At 35.0% G+C, this 9983-nt stretch overlaps 1 long non-coding RNA gene across 1 annotated transcript; it reads right to left on the bottom strand.

The window, feature by feature from the left end:
• Positions 1–3893: 3893 nt before the first annotated feature.
• On the bottom strand, positions 3894–9712 carry LOC307118275. The gene is made up of 4 exons (XR_013815514.1): positions 8960–9712; positions 8176–8225; positions 6644–6748; positions 3894–4075 (listed from the first exon to the last, which is right to left on the bottom strand). It is a non-coding gene; the product is annotated as an uncharacterized lncRNA (long non-coding RNA).
• Positions 9713–9983: the final 271 nt, after the last annotated feature.

The raw sequence follows: 9983 nt of genomic DNA, 5'->3' as shown, positions 1-9983 counted from the left end.
CAGAGTGATCCGCATATTACTGTAAAACACTCACAGGTCATGTGACAGAGTGATCCGCGTATTACTGTAAAACACTCAGGTCATGTGACAGAGTGATCCGCGTATTACTGTAAAACACTCAGGTCATGTGACAGAGTGATCCGCGTATTACTGTAAAACACTCAGGTCATGTGACAGAGTGATCCGCATATTACTGTAAAACACTCACAGGTCATGTGACAGAGTGATCCGCGTATTACTGTAAAACACTCAGGTCATGTGACAGAGTGATCCGCGTATTACTGTAAAACACTCACAGGTCATGTGACAGAGTGATCCGCATATTACTGTAAAACACTCACAGGTCATGTGACAGAGTGATCCGCGTATTACTGTAAAACACTCACAGGTCATGTGACAGAGTGATCCGCATATTACTGTAAAACACTCAGGTCATGTGACAGAGTGATCCGCATATTATTGTAAAACACTCACAGGTCATGTGACAGAGTGATCCGCATATTACTGTAAAACACTCACAGGTCATGTGACAGAGTGATCCGCATATTACTGTAAAACACTCACAGGTCATGTGACAGAGTGATCCGCGTATTACTGTAAAACACTCACAGGTCATGTGACAGAGTGATCCGCGTATTACTGTAAAACACTCACAGGTCATGTGACAGAGTGATCCGCGTATTACTGTAAAACACTCACAGGTCATGTGACAGAGTGATCCGCATATTACTGTAAAACACTCACAGGTCATGTGACAGAGTGATCCGCGTATTACTGTAAAACACTCAGGTCATGTGACAGAGTGATCCGCGTATTACTGTAAAACACTCACAGGTCATGTGACAGAGTGATCCGCATATTACTGTAAAACACTCAGGTCATGTGACAGAGTGATCCGCATATTACTGTAAAACACTCACAGGTCATGTGACAGAGTGATCCGCATATTACTGTAAAACACTCAGGTCATGTGACAGAGTGATCCGCGTATTACTGTAAAACACTCACAGGTCATGTGACAGAGTTATCCACGTATTACTGTAAAACACTCACAGGTCATGTGACAGAGTGATCCGCATATTATTGTAAAACACTCACAGGTCATGTGACAGAGTGATCCGCGTATTACTGTAAAACACTCACAGGTCATGTGACAGAGTGATCCGCATATTACTGTAAAACACTCACAGGTCATGTGACAGAGTGATCCGCATATTATTGTAAAACACTCACAGGTCATGTGACAGTGATCCGCATATTACTGTAAAACACTCACAGGTCATGTGACAGAGTGATCCGCATATTACTGTAAAACACTCACAGGTCATGTGACAGTGATCCGCATATTACTGTAAAACACTCACAGGTCATGTGACAGTGATCCGCATATTACTGTAAAACACTCACAGGTCATGTGACAGAGTGATCCGCATATTATTGTAAAACACTCACAGGTCATGTGACAGAGTGATCCGCATATTACTGTAAAACACTCACAGGTCATGTGACAGAGTGATCCGCATATTATTGTAAAACACTCACAGGTCATGTGACAGAGTGATCCGCATATTACTGTAAAACACTCACAGGTCATGTGACAGAGTGATCCGCATATTATTGTTGGCAGAATGAATGAGCAAGCAAGTAGATAAACAAATATGTAATACATTAAATAAATACATATGTAATAAATTAAATAAATATATATATATATATATATATATATATGTAATACATTAAATAAATACATATATAATAAATTAAAAAAATATGTAATAAATTAAATAAATACATATGTAATAAATTAAATAAATAAGTATGTAATAAATTAAATAAATAAATACATATTTAATAATAATAAATACATATGTAATACATTAAATAAATACATATATAATAAATTTAAAAAATATGTAATAAATTAAATAAATAAAGATGTAATAAATTAAATAAATAAATACATATGTAATAATAATAAATACATATGTAATACATTAAATAAATACATATATAATACATTTAAAAAATATGTAATAAATTAAATAAATACATATGTAATAAATTAAATAAATAAATATGTAATAAATGAAATAAATACATATGTAATTAATTAAATAAATAAATAAGTAATAAATAAAATAAATGTATATTTAATAAATAAAATAAATAAATATGTAATACATTAAATAGATAAATATGTAATCAATTAAATAAATAAATATGTAGTAAATTAAATAAATACATATGCAATAAATTAAATAAATACATATGTAATAAATACATGTGTAATAAATAAAATAAATAAATATGTAGTAAATTAAATAAATATATATGTAATAAATTAAATAGATACATATGTAATAAATTAAATAAATTAAAATGTCATAAATTAAATAAATACACGTTATAAATTAAATAAATACATATCTAATAAATTAATAAATACATATTTAATAAATAAATTAAATAAATAAATATGTAATAAATTTATTAAATTAATATGTAATAAATTAAATTAATACATATGTAATACATTAATTAAATAGATATGTAATAAATTAAATAAATAAATATGTAATAATTAAATAAATACATAATAAATTAAATAAATACATATGTAATAAATTAATAAATATTTAATAAACTAAATAAATATCTAATCAATTCAATAAAAATATGACAATAAATATTTACTGAATTAAATTAATAAATATTTACTAAATCAAATAAATACATATTTAATAAATTAAATAAAAATATTACATAAATATATAGGATATATACGTCTTGCAATGCGTCTATCCTATACAGGCATTACGTAATCACGCTGGAAAGGTCACACTAGATGTAGACAGAAGTACCGCCCCATAGTCTTTGGACGTTTGCTTTTTAAACAATGAGGCGGTACTTCCTCCTACGTCACGCGTGACCTTTCCGACGGGATTACGCAATCCGTGGCCGTCGCAGAGCAACACAAGATGAGCATCTGAGGTTAAAGTGTATAAATGTGTATTTGTGTTGTAAATGTGGTGATGGTTTGTCTAGATCAGACTCTGGGATCGGTCAGAGCCTCTGAAACTGCCGTGATTTGGACCTTCAGCCGTTGGTTCCCATTGAAGTCCATTATGAGCAGAAAAATCCTGGAATGCTTCCCTCAAAAAACTTCATTTCTTTTCCGACTGAAGAAAGAAACACATGAACATCTGGGATGAGATGAGGTGAGGAAAATGTTCAGGAAATGTTCATTTTGAAGTGAACTAATCCTTTAAAGAGTTAGTTCACCCAAAAATGTGAATTGTGTCATTAATGACTGAGCCTCATGTGGTTGGACACCCGTCAGACCTCCGTTCATCTTCAGACACAAATGAAGATATTTTAGTGTAAATCTGATGCTCTGAAAGGCCTCCATTGGCTCAACTTTACACTCTCAAGACCCTTAAAAGACACTAAAGACTAAAGTTACAAAGTCCATCTCACTACAGCAGCTCTACACTGTTAGACATTTTATTGTATTTTTGCGGTAACTTACTGGCAGCACTATTGCCAGTAAGTTACTGTAATTGCCCCTTTACAGTAGCTTACCTGTAAATGTGTTTTACAGTATGATGCCCTTACCGTAATTTAATTTTACAGTATGATGCCCTTACCGTAATTTAATTTTACAGTATGATGCCCTTACCGCAATTTAATTTTACAGTATGATGCCCTTACCGCAATTTATTTTTACAGTATAATAATTTTTACAGTAATTTTACTGTAATTTATTTTACTTTTTATTTTACAAAATATGCATATGTTAATATGTTATTACTTTATTTTGAATATTTTACATGAATGCAATAAAATAAATAATACATTTAATAAATTCCAAATAAGAGACTTGAGTCCATGTACATCAGTATATTTTTTTATTCACCGTCACAATCAATTACAAAAAACAGAAAAAAAATAGAGAACTGAATTCATTACAACAAATCAAAGCAGAGATCATGACGATATGGCAACAAAAAGTATGAACAAAATACCCCAGCTGGTCTTGGCTGGCCTCCCTACTGGTAAACTACTAATGGCTGATCTGAAACAAAACAGAGGGACAATGTGTGAGAAATGGTTTATCTCATCTAAATTTGTTCATGGACAGATGAGGTAACAACTTGTGCAACAGCAGTTATTCATAGTTATACTTGTTATATTATTATTATTCATAGTTATACTTATATTATATATCTCTATCCCGAGGACAAGCGTGCGCGCTCTGGAGATTATCATGTGAAACGCAACAATACCCAATCAGAAAGCAAGCTGCTGACGGAAGACACCTCCCTCCAGCTCACGCTGGAACATGTAAAGGCCATGTTCACACCATCTCCATTACTTCATCTAAACATTTTCCTTTCCCCCCCCGCAAATTTTCTTTAAAAAGCATTCCATACACTATCAGGGTATATACAGAACTTCTTAAGTTGAATTTAATACCTTTTACTACCTTTTTTAATACCTTCAAAATATTTTTTAATACCAGCGCGACTTCAAGCTGCAACTATAGTAGCGTAAATGAAATATCTTTCCAAATGGAATAACATATTGCATCACAATGTAACGAGGTCATTATAACTTAACATCAGCTGCCCACAGAGATGAGAATAGAAATAAAGACAGAATAGGAAGGAGACATCTTCTTCATAGTTCATGCAGTGTACAGAGCAATTTTCACGGCGCAATATAGATTTTTTTTCTTTTTCGTTTTAAATCATGAAGGCGAGTCAGTGGATATCACACAAAAACGTAATGTGTGTGAGAGTCGGTGAAGTCTCAAACCTGGTCAATTATTCACTACTGAAAGTGAACGTAAAATCTGACAAGCTTTCGGCGCATATTCTCACAGAGACAAGAGATATCTCTTTATTTATATAAATCTGCTTTAACATATGCTGATAACGTATAGCCTATAACTGTCTGAATTTATATTCTTAATATTTCTCTTTTGGCCCATATTGTGAAACAAATTAGAAGAGAAGTATAGGCCCATTTCGTGTTAAACAAGTTTTTTTTTAAATAAAGCTGCTCTTACTTTCTGATAATACTGATATTATTGTAGTGTTCTGACATATTATAGACTGATAATCATTTTAATTATAGGCATATAATTCCTTGTTTAATTGTGCAAAATGTATTTAAATAATGAGGAGTAAGCTAATATATCTATTCTTTTATTATGCAACATGTCGGTTGTGCATTGATGCATTATGAAATTATCACGGGGGCAAATTAAATGTATTATCAATTTAATAATAAAAGTAGGCCTACCCTAATAATAATAATAATCATTTATATACATAAATAGTAAATGCTAAATCTTCACTCATACAGTGAGCAGACAAGTCGCGCTCGCTGATCCGAGCCATGGTGTGAGCATATAAACCGTGAGCTTTGGCTTTACATCGCATGCGATCTACCCGTACAGTGTGAGTAGATACGCTTGCTGAAATCGCACAGTGTATGCCAAGCTTTAAGCAACTTGCATACGGTATTTCGAAACAGCTCTTCAATGCCATAGATTCAAATTGAAAGAGTGGTGTTTAGTTGCAAGGTCTAAACACCACAGCACCTCAGCTCGCAATGTAGTGGTGGTGATAGGGCATAGCGTCTGCTGTCTGACGTCTGTCACGCACCTGATGATGGAGCTGCTAGACTAACGTTAGGCTACTGGCAGTGGTTTGAATCGGGAGAGCAGTCGGGGTTGAGGGCAAAGCAGTGGAGGTTGAGGTCGTTGATGCATCTGTAGCGCAGAACATTGGTATGGGAAGCTGCTCGCTACGTCCGCGCATCCTAGCTTGGTGGCTATTTGATTACATATGCGATTTGACGCCATTCACCCCCACCCAGGTTATATTAATTGTCTTCTTGCAGACGTGGCAATAAGCCTCGCGGCTGTTGCAAACTACTGGCCTAAGCCAGTCTTTAAATCGTGAGTCCTCCAGCCAGAGGTCCGAAAACTTGCATTTCCCCATGCTTTAATTACTGAATGGAAGCGAGCTCGCGTACATGTTTGTCAGCAAGCCAGCCGCGGATCCAGTTCGTTTCAGCGCGCGCGAACGAACACCACCTCACACGATATCGCGCAGGTCCTACTCTAAACATATAAATAAATCCACGCGAATTTTAGAAAAAAAAGGCCAAATTGACAAATTTATCTAAAAAAAATTGGACTCGAAAATGTAATACCTCGTCAGATGACGTTTAGTACTTTTTACTACTTTTTAATGCCCTTAATTTTGGCTAATTTCATTTACTACCTTTTACAACCCCGCGGACACCCTGACTATAAGAGCAATTTCATGATATGATATACTTCATATCACCTGTGGTGTGGTAGGCAAACGTCACCTCCTGCTCAACTGACATCTTATGCTGCCTTCACGTGCTATAGGAATTAGTGAACTAGTTTCCTAGTTAAAAAATTGGACATGAACGCCCTCTCAAGTCAAAATCTGAATGTGATGAGCTCGTAATCACAACTTCAGAAGTGGGAAGTAGGAAATTTCTAGCACATGAAGGCAGCATAAGACGAGGTTGGCTGAAAATTAAAAGATAAAAGTCTCTCAGAAATTGCAAATAATTAAATACTTGCACCTGTACATACTTGCATGATTAGTTTTTAGTTCAGGTTTTAGTTGTAGTCCAGCTTTGTCCGTTTCTCCGTCTATTCCTCAGTCTCTCTGTTTTCTGGTCACTGGTTGGATATGATCTGCATATAAAATAATGTATACATATTTTGGTAACACTTTACAATAAGGTTGTATTAGTTAACATTAGTTAAAGGGTTAGTTCACCCAAAAATGAAAATTCTGTCATTAATTACTCACCCTCATGTCGTTGGACACCCGTAAGACCTCCGTTCATATTCGGAACACAAATGAAGATATTTTAGTTGAAAGCTGATGCTGAGAAAGGCTTCAGATAGGCCCCCATTGGCATTCAGTACATTGACACTTCCAAGATCCATGAAAGGCACTTAAAACGTCGTTACAAAGTCTATCTCACCACAGTGGCTCTACAATAATTTTACGATGTGACGACAATAGTTTTTGTGCGCAAAAAAAAATCTAAATAACACCTTTATCCAACTTGTTCTCGACTTCCGTGTGTGCCTCCACGACGCATGCGCGAGAATATGACGTAGATCCGGCGTTCGGACACATGACCCAGAAGCGATTTGTTTACGAGCAGAGGAAGACGCACGTGTCTAAGCTGTTGAATTCTACATTGATCGTGCTTTAGGTCTCGGCGTAGTGCTCAAAATGGGGTTAAAGTGTGCATTTCATGGATTCCCGAACGCCGGATCTGCGTCATATTCTCGCGCATGCGTCGTGGAGGCACACACGGAAGTCGAGAACAAGTTGGATAAAGGTGTTATTTAGATTTTTTTTTGCGCACAAAAACTATTGTCGTCATATCGTAAAATGATTGTAGAGTCACTGTGGTGAGATGGACTTTGTAACGACGTTTTTAGTGCCTTTTATGGGTCTTGTGAGTGTAAATGTACTGAATGCCAATGGAGGCCTATCTGAAGCCTTTCTCAGCATCAGCTTTACACTAAAATATCTTCATTTGTGTCTGAAGATGAACGGAGGTCTTACGGGTGTCCAACGACATGAGGGTGAGTAATTAATGACAGAATTTTCATTTTTGGGTGAACTAACCCTTTAATGCATTAGTTAACATGAACTAACCATGAACAACACCTCTGTTCAGCATTAGTTAATCTTTTTTAACGTTAGTTCATAAAAATCCAGCTGTTCATATTAGTTCACAGTGCATTAACTAATGTTAGCAAGATTTCAATAATGCATTAGTAAATGTTGAAATTAACATTAACAAAGATAAATAAATGCTTTATAAGTGCAGTTCATTATTAGTTAATTTTAACTAATGTAGTTAACTAATGAACCGTATTGTAAAGTGTTACACAAATTTTTAAGTGCATACAATGAATCATTTTTAATTACTTTGTCATGTTATGCAGTGACATATCCCACATGAGACTAAACATTCACAACAAGATAACAAATAGATGCCAAGTAGGAAATGCAGGCAACAAGTATTTTTGAAATAATAAAATGTTATGCATTAAAAGACGTTAATCACATAATGTTAGTCAAAATATATACTTACAAAGCCAAAGATGCTCAGTGCTGTGGCTCTTTCTGGGGTGTTGTTAGCTCCTGTTGACACAAGAGAGAAAAAGAAGAAATTTTCATTAATGTTTATTGACTATAATGGTGCCTAAATGTTATGCACATGATAATTCACAGATATAGGATGACTGCTAGATTGACCACTTACACAATCAAATGACTATCAACACTGAAAAAAGAGAGAAGACAATAATAGAGCCTTCAGTGGCATGTAAAAATGAATTCATATGAAATAATATAATAAATAAGAAGCATCAATGAACATACTTGAACTAATTATTATTATACTTGAATATATATTAATCCTCTGGTGTATACACTGGCGTAAATGTTCTATTTTCGAGAGAGAGAGAGAGAGAGAGAGAGAGAGAGAGAGAGAGAGAGAGAGAGAGAGAGAGAGAGAGAGAGCCTTTGACACCGCTAACGTTACTTCAAATGGCGTCACACACATTTAACTGTCAACGAAAATATGTAACTATAACTGGCCGTGAAAAGACGGAAACCATTGTTCGCGTAAATACAACATTTGGTACATAATGTACAATGCAGGTAACAGTTAGTCAATTGTATGCAAATTTAATGGGTTATGAAAGCGGTTCTTGAGGAAAATGAACAGTTCCCCGAGACTGTCATATAGTAATAGCAATTCGATATTATTATTTACTTTCTTCATATATGTAGCTATATTTAATGAATATTGGTTTACGTTTTAAAAGTATCAAAGACATTTGTGACAAATTTGTCAAATAAAAACTTCTTACCTCAGGAAAGCTCGCAGCTGGTGTCTGGCGATCCGATCCACAGGCAGGGACGTCCGTTATGCGCGCACTCGACACAAACCTCATTTGCGCGGGCTTGGCACGCGAGTAAACAATTTAAATTGTGTGAGGTGTAAGCAAAGTTTATAAATATATTTTTTAAACATTTAAAAATTACATTTATATCACCACACTTGTACTGGTATTACTCTGGCATTAAAATAATAATAAATAAAATAAAATTACGGATCATGAGATATAAAATGCTAACAGTAGGTGTTTGTGTGTGTGTGTAGCCTACCGTTAGCATTTTATATCTCATGATCCGTCATTTTATTTTGCAACGTACAGTTATAGCCGAAAAATAAACAAGTAATGAAACTTCACTTTGCCCTCAGCCTAAACGATTTGCCAGGGAACAAATTATAGATCCATGAGAGCAAATATGGGCCGTTAAATCTCCACAAGACTAATTATAGCTGGAGACGCCACAGAGACATCAGAGCCAGCGGCAGACGTCAGAAGGGCTAGCCGAGGAAAGTCTACTCTCGCCGGGTAAACAGGCGCTGAACGCCGCTGACTCACTGGAGCTCACATCTCCGAAAACACCAGATAAAATGTTAAAATAGGCACTCTTCTTATAAATAAACCACAGATTTGAGCTTTAAACAACTACATTACCGACTAAAAAAGTCTTAAAACTACGTTTTGTCACACATTAACAGTTTTAACACAAAAAGACGTGTAAACACAGCCCATGTCAGTCATTTCTCAACGAGAGGAGCCGCTGGCAGAAGCTCCTCCTACGAGGCGAATTCGAAATACATTTATAACACTAATACTTTACTCTATTTATTCTATACTCTATTTTTTCCTCTTTTTGAAAGTTGTGAAATCACTATTGTGGAGTTTTTCTTTTGCTATTTGAGCAAATGGGCACACAAAAAATATATAATTATTGTATTCTCTCATTCACCGCTATAAAATTTAACCCAACTATGACGACTTCCGCTCTGAGAAACCCGAA

Source organism: Gobio gobio, assembly GCF_949357685.1.
Source record: "Gobio gobio genome assembly, chromosome: 22".
NCBI classification, from domain to species: Eukaryota; Metazoa; Chordata; class Actinopteri; order Cypriniformes; family Gobionidae; genus Gobio; species Gobio gobio.
This window is presented reverse-complemented; position numbering and strand designations above follow the sequence as displayed.